Source organism: Myxocyprinus asiaticus, chromosome 16 (genome assembly GCF_019703515.2).
Source record: "Myxocyprinus asiaticus isolate MX2 ecotype Aquarium Trade chromosome 16, UBuf_Myxa_2, whole genome shotgun sequence".
Lineage (NCBI taxonomy): Eukaryota > Metazoa > Chordata > Actinopteri > Cypriniformes > Catostomidae > Myxocyprinus > Myxocyprinus asiaticus.
Genome location: NC_059359.1, coordinates 43,446,005 through 43,471,592, shown reverse-complemented (window position 1 = coordinate 43,471,592; position 25,588 = coordinate 43,446,005).

Here is a 25,588-nt window from a genome sequence, read left to right as displayed (position 1 = left end):
CTGGCCCCCGGACGGGACGTGGAAAACTTAGCTTTCTCCCACCTGCGATGGTAGACACGTTCACTCAGGCTAGGGCTCCCTCTACAAGGCACCTGTATGCCTTTATGTGGCATCTGTTCACTAAGTGGTGTTCTTCCCGTCGGGGAAGACCCCCAGAGATGCGCAGTCAGATCAGTGCTTTCCTTCCTGCAAAAGAGGTTGGAAGGGAGGCTGTCCCCTTCCACCTTGAAGGTGTACATTGCTGCCATAGCAGCACACCACGACACAGTCGATGGTAAGTCCTTAGGGAAGCATGATCTGATCATCAGGTTCCTAAGAGGCGCCAGGAGGCTGAATCCCTCCAGGCCACGCCTCGTTCCCTCATCAGACCTCTGTAGTTCTTCAGGGTCTACAGAGAGCCCCCTTTGAGCTTTGCAGTCAGCCGAGCTTAAGGCACTCTCCTTGAAGACTGCCCTGCTGACTGCACTCACTTCCATCAAGAGGGTAGGTGACCTGCAAGCGTTCTCTGTCAGTGAAACGTGTCTGGAGTTCGGTCCGGGCTATTCTCATGTGATCCTGAGACCCCGACCGGGCTATGTGCCCAAGGTTCCCACCACTCCTTTTAGGGACTAGGTGGTGAACCTGCAAGCGCTGCCCCAGGAGGAGGCAGACCCAGCCCTGTCATTGTTGCGTCTGGTGCGTGCTTTACGCATCTATTTGGATCACACGCAGAACTTTAGAGTCTCTGAGCAGCTCTTTGTCTGCTTTGGTGCACAGCGGAAAGGAAGCGCTGTCTCCAAGCAGAGGATCGCCCACTGGCTCATTGACGCCAAAACTATGGCATATCTCGCCCAAAACATGCCGCCCCCGGTAGGGCTACGAGCCCATTCTACCCGTGGTGTAGCGGCTCCCTGGGCCCTGGCCAGAGGTGCCTCTCTAACAGACATTTGCAGAGCAATGGGCTGGGCAACACCCAACACCTTTGCAAGGTTCTACAACCTCCGGGTGGAACCGGTTTCGTCCCAGGTAGTGGCACACAACACGAGCTGAAGACGTGCGCTGTTAATTCCCAGTAGTGTTCACAGAAGTTGTTCCCTGGTTGACTTCCTCCGAGCCCTGTGGCAGTCGAGTTTTCAGAGAGACTCGCTGCCGGCCCAGTACACATGCTAACTAAGAGCCCGGTTCTGGGGTAGGTGCTCCGCATGTGGCAGTTCCCTGTAAGGCTAACCCCATGCGATCTATATCTTCCGCTAATTCATTTCCCTGCTGGCAAACTGCTTCTTCCTTTGGCAGAGCCCCTCTGCCCCAGTCTCTATGTTGTAGTAACTCCTCCCCCATTGGGCAGGATCTACCTTGAAGGCTCTCCACATGGTTGGAAAGACCATGTGATGTATTCTTCTACTTAAATATGCCCCCTTTCTTGGGGCGAGGTGTGGTCTCCGCGGTGTCCTCCCCTTGGGAGGGACACCCCCCGACTAGACCTGGCGGCCCAGTCGGATATATTCCCAGAAGAATATAAAGGCTGCATAAAAGTAATCCATATGACTCCAGTGGTTAAATCAATATCTTCAGAAGCAATATGATAGGTGTTGGATCCAACAGCAACAGATCCATATTTAAGTCTCTTTACGTTAAATTCTCCTCCCTGCCCAGTAGGTGGCGATATGCAAAAAAACAATGAAGAAGAATTTGAAAGTGGAGATTCTCTCTGCGTCCGAATATCCATACTTCCCTACTATATAGTATGCCAAAAACAGTATGCCAATGGAGTAGTATGTCCGAATCCACAGTATTTATGAAACAGTAAGTGAGAAGTACCCGGATGACCTACTATTTCCGGTGAGATTCTGAAGTGCGTATCGACTGGACACTTTACGAGCCCATAATCCCTCAGGAGCTGAAGCGACGTCACGTTCAGAATGCTGGATTTAAAGGAACAGCGGTTAATTGTGAGGCGGACGCCTCTATTCAACTGTAAGTGCTATATATACCAAGATAATTGTTCCTTGTGCTTAAATGGTGATTGTTTAACAAAACAATCGCAGTTGTTCTTACGTCATATATTCGGGTCACGAGACAATGCCCATGTCCCCGGATGAAGTATGTCCTAAATCTATTCATATTACTCGCATGCATACCTAAAAGAACGTACTGTTTTGCCAGCAGATAAGTGTATCCTTCATCAAATACAGTACATATTGTGACAGTACGTGGTTTCAGATGCAGCATTAATGTAAAAAAAAAAAAAAAAAAAAAAAAAAAAAAGATTTAAATATTGATCTGTTTCTCACCCACACCTATCATATCACTTCTGAAGACATGGATTGAACCACTGGAGTCTTATGGATTACTTTTTTGCAGCCTTTATGTACTTCTTGGAGCTTCAAAGTTCTGGTCATCATTCACTTGCATTGTATGGAGCAACAGAGCTGTGAAATTCTTCTAAAAATCTTTGTTTGAGTTCAACAGAAAAAAAAAAAAAGTCATACACATCTGGGTTGGCATGAGTGATTTCATAAATCATTATGAAATAATTGTAAAATGTTGGTGAACTAACCCTTTGACTGCTGCAGGTAGATGCAGTAATATGTGGGCAAAAACCATTTTCTCCATTGATTGACATTCAAAAGTAGCTGTGTATTATAACTAAATAAATTGCAAGCAACATATAAAGCACAACTATTTCATAGCCCATACAAAAATCTGATATGTGGCAATTTAAGCAAAAATGAAATACTGTATATGTTTATATATAGTTTTCACTAGATATAAACATATTTCAAAATGCTAAATACTTGTTACATACTATATATATATATATATATATATATATATATATATATATATATATATTCATTTTATTTGGAATAATGTTCACTACTGAAATCTAAATTGATAATTTGGACATACTGATGTAGTCTTTGTTTGAAAAATGCTAACAAGCGTCAAATGGAACAAATGGCCAAAATCATGCAGCTGTTTTCTCAGTCTAATTTTTCCAACCATTTAATTTAGTCTTTGATCTAAACATTACAGTATGTGATGTATTGTTGTTACTACATGCCCAATGAAGGCTTTTGCCACCCTTCTGTGGGGTCTTGATCAAGATGCCCAGCCATTTTGAAGTTATAGTTCCCCCATGTGGTGGGAAAATAATTTTAGGATGACATTATGGGAAAAATAATTAGTGGAGACACGGATTGGTTGGCACAGGAGTATTTTCTGGTTCATAATTAGATGCTTTCATAAAAATGTCTTCTTGATCCACAGTCAATGATTCGATCAGGACAATAAAAAATTAAAACTTGTTGTTTAATTTTCCCAAAACAAAATGTCTAAGGGTAGTTGATGTATGTCCATAGCTCTTTTTTTTTATCAACATCAAGATTTTAGGATCTAAGTTTTAGGAATGTATCACATAAAATGTATATTTTTTGTCCTCACAATTTTTCATCATTCTTTAACACCTTTTTGTCTTCACTAGTTCATGTAAATGGTCCTGCTGTGTGACAAATTAATTTTTAAAAGTACAAATATTCCATATAGTTTCTCAGTTAATATGAGTTCATAAAATCGGCATGCATAATACTTATAATTTTTTTTTAATGCTATTTAAAATAGTTTTAGGTGGCATACAGCATGTCACACCATATGGCATATCAACTTTTCAAGAAATATTTCAGGTCAACTAACCCAAAACAGAAACATTTATGAGAAATATTGAATATAATTTATGAGAGTGTGAGTGGGGATGGTTGGAAAATTGGTTTTGATTAAGAACAATTAATCATTCATTGCAGATCTGAACATTTACCCTTACACACACACACACACACACAAGGGCCATATGACATGCATGTAAAGACGTGTGAAATCTCACTACTGTTGTTTTAATGCCTAGTGATTAAAAAAGCCTAATACAAGATTGTTGAATGGTTCTAAGTAATCACATATAAAAAATAAATCATATTTATTATAAAAACAGACTGAGTTGTGTTACTTTGGTTGAAAATTAACATACTTCTCTTTTTTGAAAATTGTTTCAACCGACAGTCTCCACTGATATACCTTTATACATATGTGATACCGCACAGATTTATCCTTGAGACATAATGTAGAAACTGATTCCATATGGCAATACATGTTGACATCATTTCAGTCAACCTTTAGGCAGACAGTCTTGAATCAACTTTCTCAGAGGATGATACCGATTTTAGAATATTTTTGTGATCTTATTAAAACTCCTTACATATGAAACTGCATGAAGCCAGGCTAGGCCTCTTTTAGATTAGCTATTAAAAGAGTGTTATCATATATGAAGACTAAACAAGACATTCATCCTTGCTCTTAAATGAGGATGAAATCACCACACAGTGGATGATTTGACTACTGCTGTGGATGATATGATTTCTTTTCAGCCAAAATAATAACCAAATAAAAGTATACAAATGCTCATAGCATATGCTCTTCAGGATAGCAACCACTGAGGGTGGTGTGCTGTAGTTTTTAATTTCCACTGCCCAATTCATGAGCTATCATCATTGCGCCCTTGAGAGAGACACGTAACCTCAGGTTACTCTAGGAGAATTGTCCTTTTTATAAGAGTAGTGCACGTTGCTTTGTACAAAGCAATGTACACTATTCTTATAAAAAGGACAATTCTCCTGGGGTAACCTGATTCAATTTACTACTGTTTTGACCACTGTTTTCACTTAAGAGGACCGGGAATCACAGATACTGTAAACTTTTGTATCTGTTAAATGACTTCTTACTACAGAAAGTTTACAGTATCAGTGATTCACGTTCCTTAAGTGAAAACAGTGGTCAAAACAGTAGTAAATTGAATCTCTCAAAAGAACAATTGACTGATGAGTTTCAGGAGAAATGCATTTATTTTTTACCACTTTTAGAACCAAAGGTTGACTTGCAAGTGTTAAGTGATTTGAAAGAAGTTTCTTAAGTACCAAATTAGCAGCTTGGAATTATTATTTAAGGATTACATGACAGAGAATTTTCTTAAAATACTGGAACAGTGACTCCTGAAAAATGGGACTTTGCCATCATGAGTAAAATTGTAATTTTAAAATAAATGAAAATGTAAAACACATAATAATAATTTGCGACATTCCTAATGTTTTTAGCAATACATTTGATCAATTAAATACATCCTTGGTCTTAGTGTTATAAAAACCTTTGAATGGTAGTGTTTATATCCTCTCACTTTGGTCCTAATAAAGTGCCCGATGTGGTCTTCTGCTGTTGTAGCCCATCCGCCTAAAGGTTCGATGTGTTGTGCATGTTCATCTGAGATGCTATTCTGCTCACTACAATTGTACAGAGTGGTTATCTGAGTTACCGTAGCCTTTCTGTCAGCTCGAACCAGTCTGGCCATTCTCCATTGACCACTCTCATTAACAAGGCGTTTCTGTCCACAGAACTGCCACTCACTGAATGTTTTTTGTTTTTTAGCACCATTCTGAGTAAACACTAGAGACTGCTGTGCATGAAAATCCCAGGAGATCAGCAGTTACAGAAATACTCAAACCAGCCCGTCTGGCTTCAACAATAATGCCATGGTCCAAATCACTGAGATCAAATTTTTTCCCCATTCTGTAGGCTGATGTGAACATTAACTGAAGCTCCTGACTCACATGACTTTATGCATTGCACTGCTGACACATGATTGGCTGATTAGATAATCTTATGAATAAGCAGGTGTACAGGTGTTTCTAATAAAGTGCTCAGTGAGTGTATATTTACATGTACTGTGGTTCTGCACGTCTTCTTCGTATGGCTGAGTATAGAGCAGCAACTACAGCTTAACTTTAACATGTTTGAGCCAGGAGATTGCATTGGGGTAGCGGAGTGTATCTGCTTAATGCCTCCTTTGTATTTGTGAATTGGGCATTTGGGTAGTTACGTAAGTGCTCTATGGTCTGTTGGGTGACCACAATTACACTCCAGGGAGGTTTTCATCCTCCATTTATGCATCAAAATCTGCATCTGCCATGGTTTGTGTGGATACTGTTTAGATATGTCCATAGGCTTCTTGAAGGGCCAGAGTCAGTTACCAGCTGTGTCAGGCATTCATGAGGTGTTCGTTTGTGACTTCTTTTTAGATCTATTCAGATTTCCAGGCTTTCCAGGTTGTTCACATAGGTCCAAAATGGCTTGTTTGACTTCAGAAGTATATAATGGACATTAATGAGATTCTGGTGGATTGGGAGATGTTCATTGCCATCTATTCAGTGTGCTTACCAGAAGGTTGCAGCATCATGCTGATGGATGATGGAACAATGTGGGACAGCAGAGGTAGCCAGGGTGTTGGCATTGACTTAAGGGGTTCCAGTGATACACCTCATTAACGTGTTCAGTTGGGCATTGACAAGTTGTGTATGGCAGATTTTAGCCCATACTGGTGCACAGTACTCAGCTACAGAGTACACCAGTGCCAAAGTTGAGGTAATAGCACTGGTGTTGTTGCTCCCGAGCTTGTGTCTGCCAATTTCTGGACTAGGTTAGCTCCTGTCTTTGCCAGCTGTACTCCTACCTGTAGAAAGGTCAGAGAGGGGTCTTGTCACGTTCAGGGTGCGGTTAGCACTCCTGTTATAAAGATGGAATACAGTGACTGCTGTTTTCTTGGGGTTCGGTTTCATTTCAATTCCTCCTTGAGTGTGGTCTTGATTTCGCCAAAGGTAGTTGCTTGTGCTGTCAAGGCAAAGTCATCCACATATGCAAATTTGCACAACTTCGTTGTCGGCATGTCGCTCCTGTACAGATTGAAGAGCATTGGTGCTAGTACTGAGCCTTGTGGCAGTCCATTGTTGAGGAAAATGGGGGGAGCTGACTTTATTGCACAGGTGTACACGTAAATCGCCTGTTGCTCAGCACTGAGTGGGTTACATCATCAAAATTTTTAAGCTAAAGATGGTAGCATGAAGTGGTCAATGTTTCACAACACTGATATCGTGCCAGGTCAAGGCAATGTGATAAATCTTACAACACAACCTTGAAATGTTTCTAATTAGGTCTTACACTTCCTGTATTATCCTCTAAACTTAGACTGGCCATCTCTCAGTCAACATGTTATCAGGTGTACACAGGAAAACACACATGGAAACTTCCAAAGTTAACAAACCACAACATTTGTTCATTTACAAAATGGAAATACAGCTTACTTAGCACGTGATTCAAGTAACAGCACAAAAGCACCCACAAAATTTGTGCTGAATGCAAATTTCACAATGCAATTCCCAATCTATGCAGGCCAGTTCTGAGTACTAACCTGTAAAGAATGCAGCAAATTAATGCAATCTGGCAAACTTTACTGGGACTGTACAGCATCACTGTACCTTTGCAACCCAGACACCAGTGTTGTGGTTGGGGCCAACTCATCTAAGTACGAGTCCAAGCCGAGACCAGAGAGGATTGAGACAGAGTCAAGACCGAGACCAAAGAGGGGCATGTCCAAGTTGAGACCAAGACTAAAAGAGGCCAAGTCTAAAACAAGACTCATAGGCCCCATTTACACCTTGCATTAACATTAGTTTTCAGTGATCATATCGTTATCGGATTGCACTTTATTTTTTAAATAACAAGGACCACAATGTAAATAAGTCTATGACTTTATTGTGCTATCCTTGACAAACAAGTTGTGATGTCTTGCTTTTGTCAAATAAACTTAAACACTTGACCGCATTTAATGACAGTTGTAAATGCACCCAAGACACATTGTGACTGGATCGGGATCGGATCACTGAAACACACATTTAGAGGTGGTCAGGAATGGATTCTGAACACATACAAAGAAGGTGTAAATGCAAATTAATTTTTGTTATCCAGATACAACTACTTAAGTAATTAATTATTTGATAAAGTTACGCTACAGTCATCCATTGTTACAGCACTTTGTTTTGTGTTCTTGCCTTTTTCTGTTTATTCTGCCATTGCAATGTGAACACAACAGACACTGCCGTCTTGCAATCTTGTTTCATGAACAATGATCAATATCCAATGAATTATTCAATTGGAATACACATGGAATATCCAGTCTCTTTCCTCAAATCTCCACTCACTATCTGATCACAGTGGAGACATTTGACTGCAAGGCGTAAATGCAGTCCAGCTAAAGAATATCCAGATACTATCTAGATATGAAATGCATATTAATGCAAGGTGTAAATGTGGCCATGTAGACCTAACACAATCGTAATTAATGTGTTAAATTTACAGTGAAAACAACTAAATTGACTCTAAGCTCATCCTATGTCAAATACGCCTTGTATATCATTTGCCTATGCTTATGTTGGTTTAAACAATATTACCAGGTGAGAATACAAATTAAATAAATGCCACATCCTAGATTAAGTGAACACAATTTTAATACAGTTTTGACATTCCAGCAGGGGCGGACTGGCCATAGGGAGAACCGGGAATTTTCCCAGTGGGCCAGCTGCAAAACAGGGCCGAACAGCCAAACACAACCCCCCCTCAACAACATTTGGGCAACTACCAAACCGTACACCAAACTCTAAATAACATCTTTTATTATAGCCATTTATAATAGCTATAATAATAAAAGTAATAAACATGTTTAAATGTTAAATCTATGAGGTATTATTGATATAAAGTAAATCTTTACATATTACTGGAAATGTAAGCGCAGCGTAGTTCTAGCGGGAAGACTAGCAGCTGTAAATCATCGCACCATTAGCTAGGTAACTCCTAGTCAATCACATGTCAGCCATCACTTTAAAAGTCTGCTCACAATCTATCACATTGCTGTTTCAGTGTGTTAACACGGCAACCTCCACCACCCCACTGCCACCAGTTGAGTTCCATCTGGCACGGGGGTAGGCTCCTAGCCCCTGCCTCCTATCTCGGCAGGATATGATGGTTCTGAGTACAACTTCTCTGGACCGCCAGACGGGGCTTACGCCAAAGAGAGATATTACATTTCTATTTTTTATATTCATCAAATAAATGTCATCTTAAATTTCACTCAAGTCTGCAAGTGTTCCTGATAGAACTAAAAAGTCCCACTTACTTTTGTCTCAGCTTCAGATAGGCTCAAAGCTGACACTATGCACTTTAAAATGTGATTAAAAACCACTACTTTAGTCCCTTTCAGCTTTCCGTAGTTAAATAATATTGTGCATGATTGGGGGTATTTACACTTGGTCACTTCATGCGTCTTAACCTATCGGATAGCGATCTGATCATGAAGAGACCAAGTGTAAATGCTCTTCAAGACGTATTTGAGACATATATAAAGGAGGTGGTTTGAGATGCATTCCAGACAAAACACCATCAAGTGTAAATGCATCTGGCTGTTCAAGCCACATATGTAAATGTTACTCTGCCCAAACAGCTCTATGTCAGCTTAGGGAAAATGTGAAACATTACAGCTGCTACTGAGTACTTGCATAGGGCTTGTGTTGCGCAATAAATAAATAACAAATTAAGAAACCCCTCTTAAAGCAACAAATTAAGAGGGGAAAAATACACAGCACGCACACACACACACACACACGTGGGGCAAATTCACTTGTAATCAAATAATAAATCACATCTTTCAAATTCGCTGCCCAGCATTAGCATAATCATGGAAACTAACTCCATGTTTTATTTGTATATAGCATGGGAATTGAAGATCGGATTTGCCGCAAATGTTTGGCAGATGTTTGCAGCTCATCGTTAGCAAACCTTTGGCAACAATGGACAATTTTCCGCAAGTTTGCCGCAAAGCTCATTTGCATATTATTATTTTTTTTAAGTTAGTTCAGAAGTTAGCAGGCTGTTCAAAAAATAGGTGCTTATGAGGAAAACATAAATCCTGGATATGGCCAAGTTTGAGAGGTTTTGCAAAAAACGATAAATGTCCTGGCTGTTTAGACAGCCCATGATAATAAGCAGGATTTTTTTTTTTTTTTTTTTTTTTTTGTCCATGACAAGACCATGACCATAAAAATATGGTCTCGAAACCAAGTCTCGAAACCCAGACACCTGAATCTGCTCTTTAAAAAGCTGAAAATACTCTTCACCATCATTAGATCAACATTGGATTAGTTATTGCTGCAATGATTGCGAGAAAATTTACAAGGTTCTGTTTAAAAAAATAAGCGGAAAATTGAGTCAGGCAAATAGTGTTGACTTTTGTGAATAAGGTGCTCAGTGGCGGTTCTTGCTTTTATGGCACCCTGGGCACTTTGCACACTCATGAAAATAGAGCCCTAATTATGTAAATGCTGTAAACAATATATATTGTTCATTGTTAGTTCATGATACCTAACACATTAATATAATGTTAACGAATGGAAACTTTTTGCAATCTATTACCGATTTATTAATAGATTAGATAGTCTAATACAAGGGTCTTCAACAGGGGGTCCACGGTGGTACCGCAGGGCATCCGCAAATTATTGCTTGATCCACCACTGGCATTTGTAATAAGCATGCGAGCGACAGTGATAGAGAGAAGAATTAATTTTTTTCTATCCACATGTTGAAGTCCTTCGCAGCTGCATGCCAAATCTTAAAGTGTGACTAAACAGAACTAGTCTGTAGAAGCGTGCAGCCCGGATAAACCCTTCACACGACCACTGCTCATCACGAGCCGCTCAATGCGCAACATGCATCAGGTTTAACAGCGCTGCAGTGGAGGGTTTCATGAGTAAAATGTGTCTGCTGGGCGTTGGTAGTGCTGTGTGGTTGAGCAGATGACAGCCTACAGTTTTTTTTATTAATAGTTGCTTTTTGCTTGCAGAACAATAGATTACTTGCCTGGTGTATATAAATAGTTACTGCTGAGATTATCAAGCTGGCATACATGGTCCTTAACATTCCATGCATACTGTACAAGATGGTGACTCTCATTACAAATATTTACTCAGTGAAATGAACAGTAATTTTGAAATATATGTATAAAATCGATCACTCACATGAGATGAAGACTCCATTTTTGGACAGGGTCTGTCTGTTTTTGTTTCTGTCTGTTTGTCTGTCTATCTCTGTCTATCTGTCTATCTTTTCCTTTCTTTTTGGAGGAGGTTTGGCACAGGGATTAACAGTGGAAATTAAAAATGTCACTTCAAGCAAAAATGTTGCAGACCCCTGCTGTCCCTGCTGAAAAGACCAGCTAAAACCAGTGTAAGCAACAACTGAATTACAACAAGTGAAAATGCTAATTTTTGATATATGACTAAATTCAGGCATGAAACTTTGAATGGCGCAAGCTGATTGGTTCTTTGAACTTGATATCTGTTAGCCAGTCAGCTCGCTCACATGTGATATGTCAAGTCAGTCGGCTCACATGGTGCAAGCTGATAGGTCCATTGATGTGTAATAGGGTGGTCAATCAACTTAAATACTCTCTCTTTGCCTAACATTTAAATTTGCTCAGTTTGCAAGTAAGCCGGTTTCACTGCCGTGCGCTGTGAGAGTTTTCTCTGGAACACTCCTCCTCCCCAGCTTCACTTGTCAGATCTGCTACATGGGGATTGTAGTTATGTCTAATTGTGCAGCAGCCTGTCATACATGCTAGATGCCAAATGTCTTGTGTTTTTATAATTGTGTAGCAGCTGCAGCATGTCCACATGCTTAACTCAGTATGTCTGTGTATGTTCTAGCAGCAGCAAATCGTCATGGTTACTGGTGTAACCTCCGTTCCCTGATGGAGGGAACAAGATGTTGTGTCGATGTAGTGACACTAGGGGTCACTCTTGGGAGCCCGAGACACCTCTGGTCTTTGATAAAAGGCCAATGAAAGTTGGCGAGTGGTATTTGCATGCCACTTCCCCGGACATATGGGTATAAAAGGAGCTGGTATGCAACCACTCATTCAGGTTTTATGCTGAGGAGCCGATATAAGGTCTGGCCATTTCAGCGGGTAGTTCAGCGTTGTGGCAGGAGGGACACAACGTCTCGTTCCCTCCATCAGGGAACGGAGGTTACACCAGTAACCATGACGTTCCCTATCTGTCACTCACTCGACGTTGTGTCGATGTAGTGACACTAGGGGTACCTATATGAAATGCCACAACTGGCTGAACTGTGTTATGTGAACTGGCGGTGTGTGGTGGGCAGACTGCTGTGTGCCTCATAGCCAGCACACCAGGTCGACATGTAACCTCCCCCAACATAGTTATGAGTGTCGAACATCCCTTTCTGGGGACAAGTCGACTACCCAAAGAGACAGGCTTAACCCAGTCGTGGCCTCTTTTCCCACTCCCTAAAAAAGAAGGGGGATTATCCGACTGGGCCGCCAGGTCTAGTCGGGGGGTGTCCCTCCCAAGGGGAAGACACCGCGGAGACCACGCCTCGCCCAAAGAGAGGGGGGGATATTTAAGTGGAAGAATACGTCACACGGTCTTTCCAACCATGTAGAGAGCCTTCAAGGTAGATCCTGCCCAATGGGGGAGGAGTTACTACAAACATGGAGACTGGGGCAGAGGGGCTCTGCCCAAGGAAGATGCAGTTTGCCAGCAGGGAAACGAACTAGCGGAAGACATATATCACATGGGGTTAGCCTTACAGGGAACCGCCACATGCAGAGCACCTACCCCAGAACAGGGCTCTTAGTTAGCGCGTGTACTGGGCCGGCAGCGAGTCTCTCCGAACACTCGACTGCCACAGGGCTCGGAGGAAGTCAACCAGGGAACAAAGTTTGTGAACACTACTTGGAATTAATGGCACACGTCTTCAGCTCCAAGGGAGGTGGAAGGCGCTATGTGCAAGTGATACACCTGGCCAGCTATCCCGGGCTTATCCGCTTGTGTTGTGTGCCACTACCTGGGACGAAACCGGTTCTACCCGGAGGTTATAGAACCTTGCACAGGTGTTGGGTGTTGCCCAGCCCGCTGCTCTACAAATGTCTGTTAGAGAGGCACCCCTGGCCAGGGCCCAGGGAGCCGCTACACCCCTGGTAGAATGGGCTGGTAGCCTTACCGGGGGCGGCATGTCCTAGGCGACATATGCCATAGTTATGGCATCAATGAGCCAGTGGGTGATCCTCTGCTTGGAGACAGCGCTTCCTTTCCGCTGTGCACCAAAGCAGACAAAGAGCTGCTCAGAGATTCTAAAGCTCTGCGTGCAATCCAAAGAATCTGTGTAAAGCCTAGTTCAGAACTCACAGGTCCAAGATTGGCCTCAACCCACCGCCTTTTTTCGGTACGATGAAGTAGAGGCTGAAAAACCCCTTCTTCATCTCGGCTGGAGGGACAGGTTCTATCGTGCCCTTCCGTAGGAGGGTAGCGATCTCCGCACATGGTAGCAGCGTTTTCATCTTTCACCAAGGTGAAGTGGACACCGCTGAACCTGGGCGGATGCCCGGCGAAGTGAATCGCGCAGCCGAGTCGGATTGGAAAGCGCAAGCCATGCGTCCATGTTCCGCACAAGGGGGACCAAAGGGACAACGTCGTCGGACGTACCGGCAGGTGGGGCCTCGCGGCGGGGCAGAGCTTGGGGTGCCACACCACGTCGTGGCCATGCTGAGTCTAAGGACATCGAAGCACTTACCTGGCTCCTTGTGAACAGCCTGGGACGGGGGAAGAAGAGGCCTGTCCTCGTGACCCATGGAGACTGTCATATCGGGGGCGGATTTGTGCCACAACTGGGCGCTTGGGGGCGGGAGACCGCCGCTGGAGCGCCAAACCTGCCCAATAGAGTGGTGGACGGTGGTCATGATGACGGCTGTACACACCGGATACGTGACCCAGGGAACAAGGAAACCGCTCTTGCTGAGCTCTTGAGTACTGCAGCCACTTGGGCATGCAGCGCAATTAAATGCAAAAGGTAACAAAAAGATGGAGATCTGCTTACCAGCTCCAGAGCAGCGGGTTTCGTTGTCCCTGGGTCACCCGTCTCAAGGGCGCTTTGAAGCCTTTCACGGGTTCTGGGCGGCCATGAGACGGGTGGCGTCTGCTTCCTGCGGTGGGCTCCACGCCGGGGCCAGGCCGACTTGGCGGACTTGCAGGAGAGCCATGGCGTGCAGGGCGGAAGCGGCTTGTCCAGCGGCACCGTAGGTCTTGGCCGTCAGAGACGACGTAAACCTACAGGCCTTGGACGGGGGCTTTGGGCACCCACGCCAGGTGGAGGCGCTCTGCGGGCATAGGTGCGCCGCGAGCACCTTTATCCACCAGGGGATTGCCGAATAGTCCTTGGCCGCCCCACCATTGAGGGTAGTGAGGGCGGGGAAGCTGAAAAGATCAGGACCGGGCAGTAAAAAGTGCCTTCCGCAACCTAGTCAGCTCTTCATGCACCTCAGGGAAGAAAGGAATGGGGGCGGGGCATGGCTTTGAGCAGTGCCGCGAGCCCAGGAACCAATCACCGAGCCGCGAGGGTTCAGGGAAGAGCAGTGAGTTCCACTCTAGCCGACGCTCGCGAAAGCATGTCATCATCTCCGCATCAGCCTGTGACTGGGCAATTGACCCCGAAGGGAGGAGCCCAGCTGAGGCTTCTGACTGGACGAGCCCACTCTCCGATGCTGCGCTCGAGAGCTCATCACTTTCGCGGGCTCCGAATAAGAGGTCGACCTCATAGTGAGACGAGCCGGCGGACTCATCCAGCAGCCCGATCGAGGCAGACGAGCGTACTGGGTAATGGGAGGTCCACGGGGGGATACCCGGTGGAGGCGGTCCCATTGGGGTCCCCAAATCGCCCCCAGTGCTAGCCGCGCTGGCCTCATACCCGTGGGTAAAAGGACCAAGGCGGGAGCCTCTGGGGTGGCTTGCTTCCTTACGAAGGCGAGCTGTGACCGCAATGTTGCCATGGACATATTCTCGCAATGAGAACCTGACCATCCACGAACGCTGTCTCCGCGTGAGCAGTGCCCAGACACGAAAGACAGTGATCGTGACCGTTAGAAGGCGAGAGATAACGACCGCAACCAGGAATAACACACAATCGGAAAAGCATCTTTAAAAAGATGCGTCTTTAAAAAGACGTTCCGTGTGTGCCGCTCTTTTAGAGAAATATATTCTTTTAGAGAAATATACTCTTTTATTTCTGCCGAAGCGCCCAGGGGCATTCTCTGCAGTGCACCAGTGCAGAGGAGGGAGAAGCCGCTGAAATGCGCCGTCAGATCCAGCAGAGGTGAATGAACAGTAGTATTCAGCTCAGTGAGCATGACCGTTCGGCTCCGAAGAGAAAATCTGAATAAGTGGTTGCATACCAGCTCCTTTTATACCCATATGTCCGGGGGAGTGGCATGCAAATACCACTCGCCAATTTTCATTGGCCTTTTATCAAAGACCAGAGGTGTCTCGGGCTCCCAAGAGTGACCCCTAGTGTCACTACATCGACACAACGTCGAGTGAGTGACAGATAGGGAACTCCATACTTTCTCTGCAGCAGCTGCATTTCAGATATCTTTAATCACGCTTCATTTTTATATAAAAAAAACACTAGTGAAATCAAATAGTTGTAATTTAGTTGTTGACATGTTGAAATTGTTGAAATAAGGAAAGCATATGTGTACAGTCTTAATGTAATAATTTATTACTTTTTACGATTATCAAAAATGACCATTTTTACAAGTAGTACAGTACATTTCTAATGTGTTAAATTGGAATTTCAACTAGTAAGAAATTAATTGATTGTAGACATATCTAACTGGTTTTGAACAGGAATGGATGACAGATAATTGTGAAATTCTACTAATGAAAATGCAGTTATAAATATCAATAATTATGTTTTTTACTAGTTGAAACTACATTTTTGAATTCAAGAATGGTGCCTTCAGCCCGAGTTAGCTGGGATAGGCACCAGCACCCCCTGCGACCCTACATAGGACAAGCGGGCATAGAAAATGGATGGACGGATACAGTACCACCACTCCCTACACGCATATTACGCAGCCTGCGTAGGGCACCAACTCCCTAGGGGGGGCACCATCTTACCCTAGGGCGCACCACCGGCTGTCCTTACTCGCGCGTTATACATTATTCAAGGACCCCCTAGCAGGCGCGGAACACAGACTGTCGCCTCATGCTCGCACTTTCGCACCACTACCACGGAGCTCTGTGTAGGGCATCAATCTGGCCAGTGGTGGCCCTGGATGAATATCAAGAATGGGTATTTCTGTGAGTAATTACTTAATTTTTATATCAATAATTAACATTTATACCACTGCAAATATATTTACTGATATCTAAATTAGCATTTTAACTGGTAATAATTCCATTGCTTATATCAAGAATAAGCATTTTTACAAGAGAAAATTAATCAGTAAAATACCCAATCAAAACGTGTATTTTTTTAATGAATTTTTATACCAGAATGTGTGTTCCCTTGGAATCAAACCATGACATTGGCGTTGCAAGCATCATGCTCTACCATTTTAGCTACAGTAATGGATAAATGCTTCTGCTAAATGATTAAATGCAAAAGAGTGGGTAAAATGTATGTACCTTTAAAGGGGTCATGACATGAGGAATTAAATTTTCCTTTATCTTTTGACATATAAGAGTTCATTGTACTATAAAAACACACAATAAGTGAAAAAATTAAGACTACTTCCTCACGGCAAAAACAGAATTTGTCGAAACCAAGTTGCCAAAAAAACGTGTTTACTTCCTCCACATTGTGGTCACACTATCGTAGACATTTGCTTCTGACTACCTCCAAAACAACACATCAATGCCTAATTTACATTATCACTTCCGTAGCCCACTAAATATCGGTGAGCAGTGAGATGGCAAGTAGAGAGAACAGAGTCAGTCCAGAGTAGAGAGCCAATCATAACAGTGGGCATGTACTGTTAAGTCTTTAAGGAGAAGCAGCACTAAATTCTTACAGAGTGTCAGAATGAGCGTGGAAAATGATCACATTTTATATGACTAACAATGATTACATGATTAATGATTAATGATTTACAAATATATGACTATTTTTTGTACAAAAAACTTTGCTAATATTATAAGCAAACCTCAAAGAACATATTAAAATAATAAAAAAGACATGCCACGACCCCTTTAAAAAAAATAAAAATATAAACATTCAAATCTGCTTTTATTTAATTCTGATAGCTTTCAGAATATGGCCTGGATGACTAAATTAGCTTGTGAACCATCACGTGAGCCTTCAGAGTCAAATCATTTAGACTCACCAAAAGCATGTGGTCAGATATATTGCCCCCAGTAAATGATCCTTATCTAGTTACAGCTCAAATAAGATTGCACTCACTCTGGCTCGTGCTGTTTTATAGGTGTTAAAGTGTGTGTGTTGACAGAGACTCCACGTAAAAGTTACAATGCCAGTTGAGCAATGTCTATGGCTGTCATCAACACAACTGTGTTTGTCAGTCATTCCAATGTCATGTCTGCATGTGATTTGATTCAAAAGCATTTTGCAGCACAGTCAGTTGGCTACATACAGTCATGTTTGAAATCTAAAAAAAAATAACATTCACAGACTTTTGTGCCAAATTTACATGGTTTTCAACTGGATTTTTTTAGGACCCAGATTTTACATTGAACATCAAGTGGTGACCCAACACAGTACTGAAATAGTTTAGAGTACAAAACTAAACATCGTCATCAGGGGTGGAAAGAGTACTGAAAAATCCTACTCAAGAAAAGGTGCTGTTACTTCCCAAAAAATGTAGTGTAAGTAGAGTAAATGTACCTGTCCTAAAAACTACTCAAGTATGAGTAAAAGAGTAGCTCATTTAAAAGTACTCATGAGTAGTGAGTATTGGGTTGCGAAAGCTATGCCGCCTTATTGTGTATGTGTGTATTATATATCCTTCGGATGAGACATTAAACCATTAAACCGAGGTCCTGACTCTCTGTAGTCATTAAAAATCCCAGGACACTTCTTGAAAAGAGTAGGGGTGTAACACCAGTGTACTGACCAAATTCCCCCCATTGGCCCTTATCTATTAATCCCCATCCATTAACTGGCTCTATCACTCTACTCTCTCCTCTCCACCAATAGCTGATGTATGGTGAGTGTACTGGTACACTATGGCTGCCGTCACATCATCCAAGTGGATGCTGCACACTGGTGGTGGTTGAGGAGAGTCCCCTGTTCAGTATGTAAAGCATTTTGAGTGTAGTGTCAGAAAAGTGCTGTATAAATGTAGCATTCGTTCATTCAGAATGCTGCAATTTAAAAATGTAGCACATTGTTTTCCTTTTGAAATATAATGTTCCACATTGATTTAGTTCTTCCTATATGGTCAGCTGCATTTTATTATTTGGATAATAAAAAAATAAAAAATAAAAATAATTATTCCCTTTTCTCCTAATTTGGAATGCCCAATTCCCACTACTTAGTAGGTTCTCGTGGTGGCGCAGTTACTCACCTCAATCCGGGTGGCGGAGGACAAGTCTCAGTTGCCTCCGCTTCTGAGATGTCAGTCTGCGCATCTTATCACGTGGCTCATTGTGCATGACACCGCGGAGACTCACAGAATGTGGAGGCTCATGCTACTCTCCGCGATCCACGCACAACTTACCACGCACCCCATTGAGAGCGAGAACCACTAATCGTGACCACGAGGAGGTTAACCCATGTGACTCTACCCTCCCTAGCAACTGGGCCAATTTGGTTGCTTAGTAGCATGCCCTGGATTCGAACTTGCGACTCCACGGATGGTCGTCAGCATCAATACTCGCTGAGCTACCCAGGCCCCTATTATTTGGATAATTCGTTTTTCCCCTTCTGTACGCAAAACTATTAAAACAGACCTGTGAGCCATTTTTGGGTCATGACACATCAGTTGAGAACCACTGATTTAGACCTTTTAGGTCCCATACCAGCCTCCCCTGTTCAAAAACCCTGAGTAGTGGCAGTGGATCTCTAGAGTTTGAAAGAGGTTATGGAGGACAAAATCAGTCAGTGACCTCCTTAGCCATAATATTCATATCAGACCTTCAGCTGATATTCTCTTGTTTTAAATATTAACCTTGCAGCAGCTGCTGTTATCTCAGGACGTGGGGAGCAATGTGTTGGGGAGGAGGAGGTGTAAAAAGAAGAGAGATACTGTCCTGATGATCTGTGAGTGATGACCTCGCCAGTATTACCCTGACTGAAATGTGTCACAGCAACTCTGATGGGATGCAGTGGATCTTATTTCCATAATACTCTCTACCATAATCCCCCAGTCTCTCAACCAATGACTGACCTTTAAACCACCTGACACTGGCTGTTACAGCCAGCCTAATCTTTATCATTTGTTGACCTGTCACAGTCAAGACTGGAATTTCCAACCTGTCTGATGAACTTTCTGGAAAGAGCAATTGAGATTATTCATAATTTATATGTTTACTGAGCAAGACAAAAGTCACTAAAGTGTTACTTCTCATTTACATATACATTTACGTAATTTACAGTAGTTACTGTCTATGGATGAAAATACTGTTAACAAACAATTGCTTGGCGGTGACCGAAAAGGCTGTTTTATATTAGCACAATATTTAGATTGAGGTGAAAATGGGTTTACACTTCTCATTTCTAAAAATTTGTTAGTTAATTTAGGCTTATTTTAACTTCAGAAGGGCAGTCGTGGTGACAAATATAAGACCAAATTACTTATATAGAACTAAATTGCTGACGCAACTGTAAACTGCCAGCAGAAGGTGAAGCCACTGGAAGTGTTCGAGCAGCCACTTCCTCAACGACTGACAGGCACATTTTCAGCATTTCAGACCTTTGAATACAACCGTTGCATTTCACCACCTAGTGATAATCATGACTGACTTGTAATTTTAGCTTGTTATGGATAACATTCGTTACAATGGAGAAGACAGAAGACAAGGTGGATAGTGATGTCAGAGCAACCACCTGCTGCAGCGTGCTGTGTATCAGTGTGACACAACCTTCACCAAGGAATGTGGCAAAACTGTGCACAAGATGTAATGTACTGTATGTGGGTTGCTCCCATACCAAAATGGCTGTGGTACGATACCAGCCCTGGTACCACGGTATCGATACTAAATCGATACGTCGACAACAAATAAATAGCCTCAGATTACTGATGAAATCATACAGAAAAGGACATGATTAAAAGAACTGTATGAAGTCTTGAAGTTGTAAATTCTGCATTTTCCATTGTAATTTTTCGGAATTCCATGTTTTATGTTTTAATTAAATGTTATCATTAAAACATTAATAAAAAGTAAAAAAAGCTTTAATCAAATAAAATATAATAATAAATGTTCAACAATGTTTTCTTGGTCAAATAAAATGCTGCACTACTGAGCGTCACAGTATAAATGAAAACATTAATGAAAAACAGAGAAACAGAGCTTTTATTTTGGCAGAACTTTTATTTGGACAGACCTATGAGTTCCTCCTGTGTGGTAGTTTTAAATAAGGTCCTCATTCTAAATGAAATGCTAAAATACTCGCAAGCTGAGAGCATCTCAATAGCGTAGGCTATTTTACCTTCTATAAAACACCCGGTAAAAATAACCCCTGGTTTTAATTCAGTGCAAACTGACATGCTGGTAAAAAGCCAATGAATCTGCACTGTCCAACCAGTTTTACTTTCATTGTTTCTCAAGTTATTCAAGTGTCTGAAGTGAATGTTGGCCAAGAGAAGACACAAGAAATTGTAAAATGCGCTTCACTTCAAATGAACTGCAGATAATGTTGGCTGTTGCGTTTGGACTGATGCATGTTTTTCTCAAGCATTTTATGTTTATTTAGCCATGAAAAAGTTTTTTTTTGTTTTTTTTTTTTCTGTTAAGAAAATGACAAAAGGAGCTACAAAAGGATTTAATATTGTGATTTGCCCCCCGTGTTTCAGAACACAAGGGTCAAATATAATGTAATCCGTGTATATTCCGTTCATTCCATATCTGTTTAAAAAAAAAAATAATGTGTACAGTTGTTCTGGCACCCGTGGTTCGAATACACATTTTTTTTCCCACTCTTTTTCCCATCCGATTTCCTGATTCCACTCTTAATATTTCCTTTAATACTACTTATAATAATAAATAAAATAAATATATACGTTGATTTCATCGCAATAATTTGGTTACGGTCAATGTCACGGAGTGCAGAGAAAGGTTTGATCCAGAGGCAGCGTCTGTCGATCACACTCGCTCCCACGACTCGGCATTGCTTATGTGTACATTACATCACGATATTACTAATATTGTAGTAACCATGTTTTTTTGGCAGAAACCATAGATTTAATGCTATTAACCAGTGTGTTAGTAAGTATTGTGATGGCAATATAGTAACCATGGTTAATTTTGTGGTTACTGTAAATTTACCAAAAAATACCATGGTGATACCATGGTTACTGTAGTAAAACCAAGGTTATTTTTTCTAAGGTAAGGTTAAGGTTAGGTTTAGGGGTAGAGGTTAATGTAGTGTGTCTGTGGGACTCTAAATAAACACAATAAACACACTGCAGTGATGCCCATATTCTGTATGTTAGTATTTAAATATGGGTGCAAACAGTATCTGACACTATTTGCACCAGGGTGCTATGAGTATCTACCATTATATGCTCCAGGGTTAGGGTTAAAATAATATCTGCCACTATTTGCACTGGGGTGTAAACAGTATAAAATCATTGTTTGCACCAGGGTTCAAATAGCATTTGCCTTAAAAAAAAAAAAAAAAAATGCATTATGCATTCGGAAAATTACGTTTTAGGAAAATGACCTTAATAGTGATTTAGAAAATTAGATTTTCAAATGATCTGTTGTAGGTCCTACTGGTTGTTTAGATCAGTGTTACTATCAGAAATAATTAATAATTATTACTTTAGTTATTAATTAATATTTAAATTAAATAATAGAATCTAACTCATTAAATCCTCACACGGGGCACCAATTATTATGTAGTGCGCTACGTTCAGGAGCAGGTTTGGTTATTAGCAATAATTAATAATTATCAAAGATAATTATCAATTATTAAAATCAATAGAACATTGATTTGAATCAATGTTAGCTCTTTTAATCCTTCACATCAACAATCAAAGATAACCATCAAATTCAATAGTATAACAATTATATATCAAAGACAATCATTAATTATTAAAATCAATGGAACATTGATTAGAATTAACACTAGCTTATTGATCCTTCAAATTCAACAATCATCAAAGATAATTATCAATTATCAAAATCAATAGAATATTAATAAGGATTAATATCGCCAGGGCACCACCCTGGAATCAGGGACTAATAACCAGAGAGTATAACAGTCTCAATATTAGATTGTTCTCTTAAGAAAATCGACATTCAAAAAGAAACAATGAAGGCTTGAATCCGAGCACTGACATACCCTGCCAGCATTTGACACAGGTGTATGCAAAACAAACCAAAACACTTCTCTTTGAAATATAACAAAGTTTATTTATGCAGTAATATCAATTAATAATCAATACAATGCAGTCAATAAACTTCCGACTTACAACTACAAGCTAAACAGTGACATGATTAGATATGGTAACCAAAATAAGCCTATAACACATGAGAGGAAGGTAGGTGTGTGTGTGTTTGTGTGTGTGTGTGTGTGTGTGTGTGAATGTGTGTGTGTGTGTGTATGTGTAAGGTGTGACGCGCACAAAATGGCGGACGAGTCACGCGAGATTTCCGGCCAGAGAATATGGCCGCGAATGTGGGCGGAGAGAAGCCGGTTAATGGCGTCTGCCAGTTTACCGCATGTCTCCGCTTGTACGATAACTTAGGGACAAAGCTGAGCTTTATCACGAAGTTATCTACTAGCCAAAAGTGTGTATGAGAATATTTGTGAGGGGTCGTGTGTGTGTGTGTGGTTAGTACGAGAGAGAGAGTGAGAGAATAAAGTGGTGGCACCAAAGCCGGTTTCGCGATCGTGGGAGAGAAAGCAGCTGTTAGTTTATCACTCAGAGACGCGGTGGACGGCTTGTAAACCGTCCCGCGGTCTTTGGTTCTTTAATGGATAAACTCAGCGTGCCGGTCTCACCCACGATTTCGAAAATACACAACAGTCCAATGTGCTACAACACAGCAGATCTCATTCGTGATAACAGTACATTACAGTAATACCTTGACATGGCAATGAGCGGACTCGGCAGTCCGTAAACTGTACAAGCAATAACCTTGATACACAAGAATAACACACTATAATATTCTATCTCTGCCCAGACGTAAACCTCTTACTTGAATCGTATGAGGATGCAGGTAGAATGTGTGTTCATCCGTCCTTTAACTCCAACTCGGTCCCTCGAGGCTCGGGTGATGACGGGAGGCCGTTTCCTCTCTCTGTCGGCGGGCGGTACGGCTGCTGATTCTCGGCAGGCTGGCAGAAAAATCAGCGACGTCGACTTGATTGAAGAGGTAAGAGAAATGTTTTTCTCTTCACTTCTGCAGGCAAACGGATGAAGATGTGGATTGCTCGGAGTTGAACACAGAGTAATCTCAACTCGTCCAGCGAAATGGAGATTGTATGGCCACAGTTTCAAATCGGATGTTACTTCCTTGTGCCACAAGGCTACACCTGAGAGCAGCAATGAGCTGCGTCTACACACAGTGAGCAAAGTTGCTGGAAGCAATTCCCGGAAGGATCTCAGAGGTATTTCAACTCCTGATGACGTCATGGTTGAGGGGCGTTCTGTCGTGTGCCTCATCCAATAGGAGCTGAGAGTTCAATCCTTTAGTGAGCAAGGCTTCATGGGATTTGTAGTCTGTTTTGGAGTCCCTTTGTTTGATTTTGGCACGGTTTTTATCAGTAAGATTTATGACTTTGTGTGTGGGCCTCAGTTAGGTTTTACGACTGTGTTAGGCCTGCCTTTCTCTTCTATCTGAATACATGTGGCCCAACACTGTAACTCATTTGTAGGCTGTTATTTCCAGAAATGTCCACGGAAGTTTGCGTAAAGGCTAACGTGCATTGACACCTTAACCTACTTTATGTTTTGCTGTTCCTGTGAGGATCATAGATGCTGGATCTTAGTTTTATATGGGGACGTGGGGTGATGTAATAATTACCAGAATTTCTCCCTTATTTTGATCCCATGTGAATTGGTCACTAATTTTTACGGACGTTTTCCGGACTGCACGTTTCCGTGACGATAAAGATTATAGCGTAAGCTATTTGACCTTCTATAAAACACCCGGTAAAAATAACCCATTTATAATCCCATGCAAACTGACATGCTTTTAAAAAGCCAACGAATCTGCACTGTCCAACCAGTGAACCATTTTACTTTCATTGTTTCTCAAGTTATTCAAGTGTCTGTAGTGGATGTTGTCCAAGAGAAGACATAAGAAATTGTAAAACGCGCTTCACTTCAGATGAACTGCAGATAATGCTGGCTGTTGTGTTTGGACTGATGCATTTTTTTCTCAAGTATTTTATGTTGTCGAGTGATTATTTAGCCATGAAAAAGAAGAAAATGAGAAAAGTATGCCCCCCATGTTTCAGAACAAATTTTGCTTAGGGACAAATATATATGTGAATGGATTGTCCATATTTTCTATTCAAGAGCGCAATATAGGATTTCAGGCTCGCTAATATCACCAGTTCAGTTGTATTTTGCCAGATATTCCAATCAATTTCCTCTAATAATCCCAGATACAGTATATGATCATGTTTAATATTTCCTGCATAGTTAATCTGACATACATTTTCTGATAGGTCAGTTATGTGGCGACAGTGTGTAAACGCAGAAGACACACCCATCTCTGTGATTTCTGCAGACATCGCTTAACTCCCATGCGAATCTACTGTAAACTTACAGACATCTGCAGTAATAACATACAAAATCTTTTTCATGGCTAAATAAAAACTGGACAGCATAAAATGCTTGAGAAAAACATGCATCAGTCCAAATGCAGCAGCCAGTGTTTGGTAAACTAAGCCCGTCCAAATAGGGCTTTGCTTCTCCCTTAAAAGTCCCTTGTCTGTATATTCCTTAAAATCACCACGATAACAATAGTTTTTACACAAAATGCCATATTTACTATACTATTATTTATCGTCTGAATAGTCACATCCTATTACCCCATGTAAAATATATGTTAGGTCTTATCTATACTCCCCCTGCTTGTGAATTTTGTAAGTGTTGATGAGAAGGTTTTGAAAATTAAAAACAGGAGTTTTTTTTTTATTTTCGTTTTAACCATCTTTGCTTAGCTCATCTCCCTCACTCTGTGGGTACTCAAGAACGCACTCTCTCAGGCAAGTCACCATGAGAAAAGTCGATTCGATTTTTGCAATTCAAATATCTGAAAATGTCTGTATCTTACTGTCTGTAACTGTATTGTCTGTTTACATTCATCTGATCTATTTGCCAAGTTAGTAAGCTACTGTCTGCTAAAGATGAACAGAACTCGCTCAAACTTTCAAGATGCAGCAAAAATTCCAGACTCTAAATAAATAAAAAATTACATGTATTGGAAGTTTGTGTTGTAAGGCTGTACAGGCAGATTTCGGATATAAAATCGGTGATTGAATGGCTAATGTTTACTCATTGAAATAAGAGGATTTCCTATGAAGTTAATGTTGGAATGTTTGGGCATAGCAACATGATGGTGCAGTAGGGCTGGGTGATTAATAGAATTTTATTTTCAATTACAATTTTGGGTTCCAACGATTATGAAAACAAGATAATCAAGATAAAACAATTATTGTGCTGCATTCTGTTTCACAATGAAACACCTAA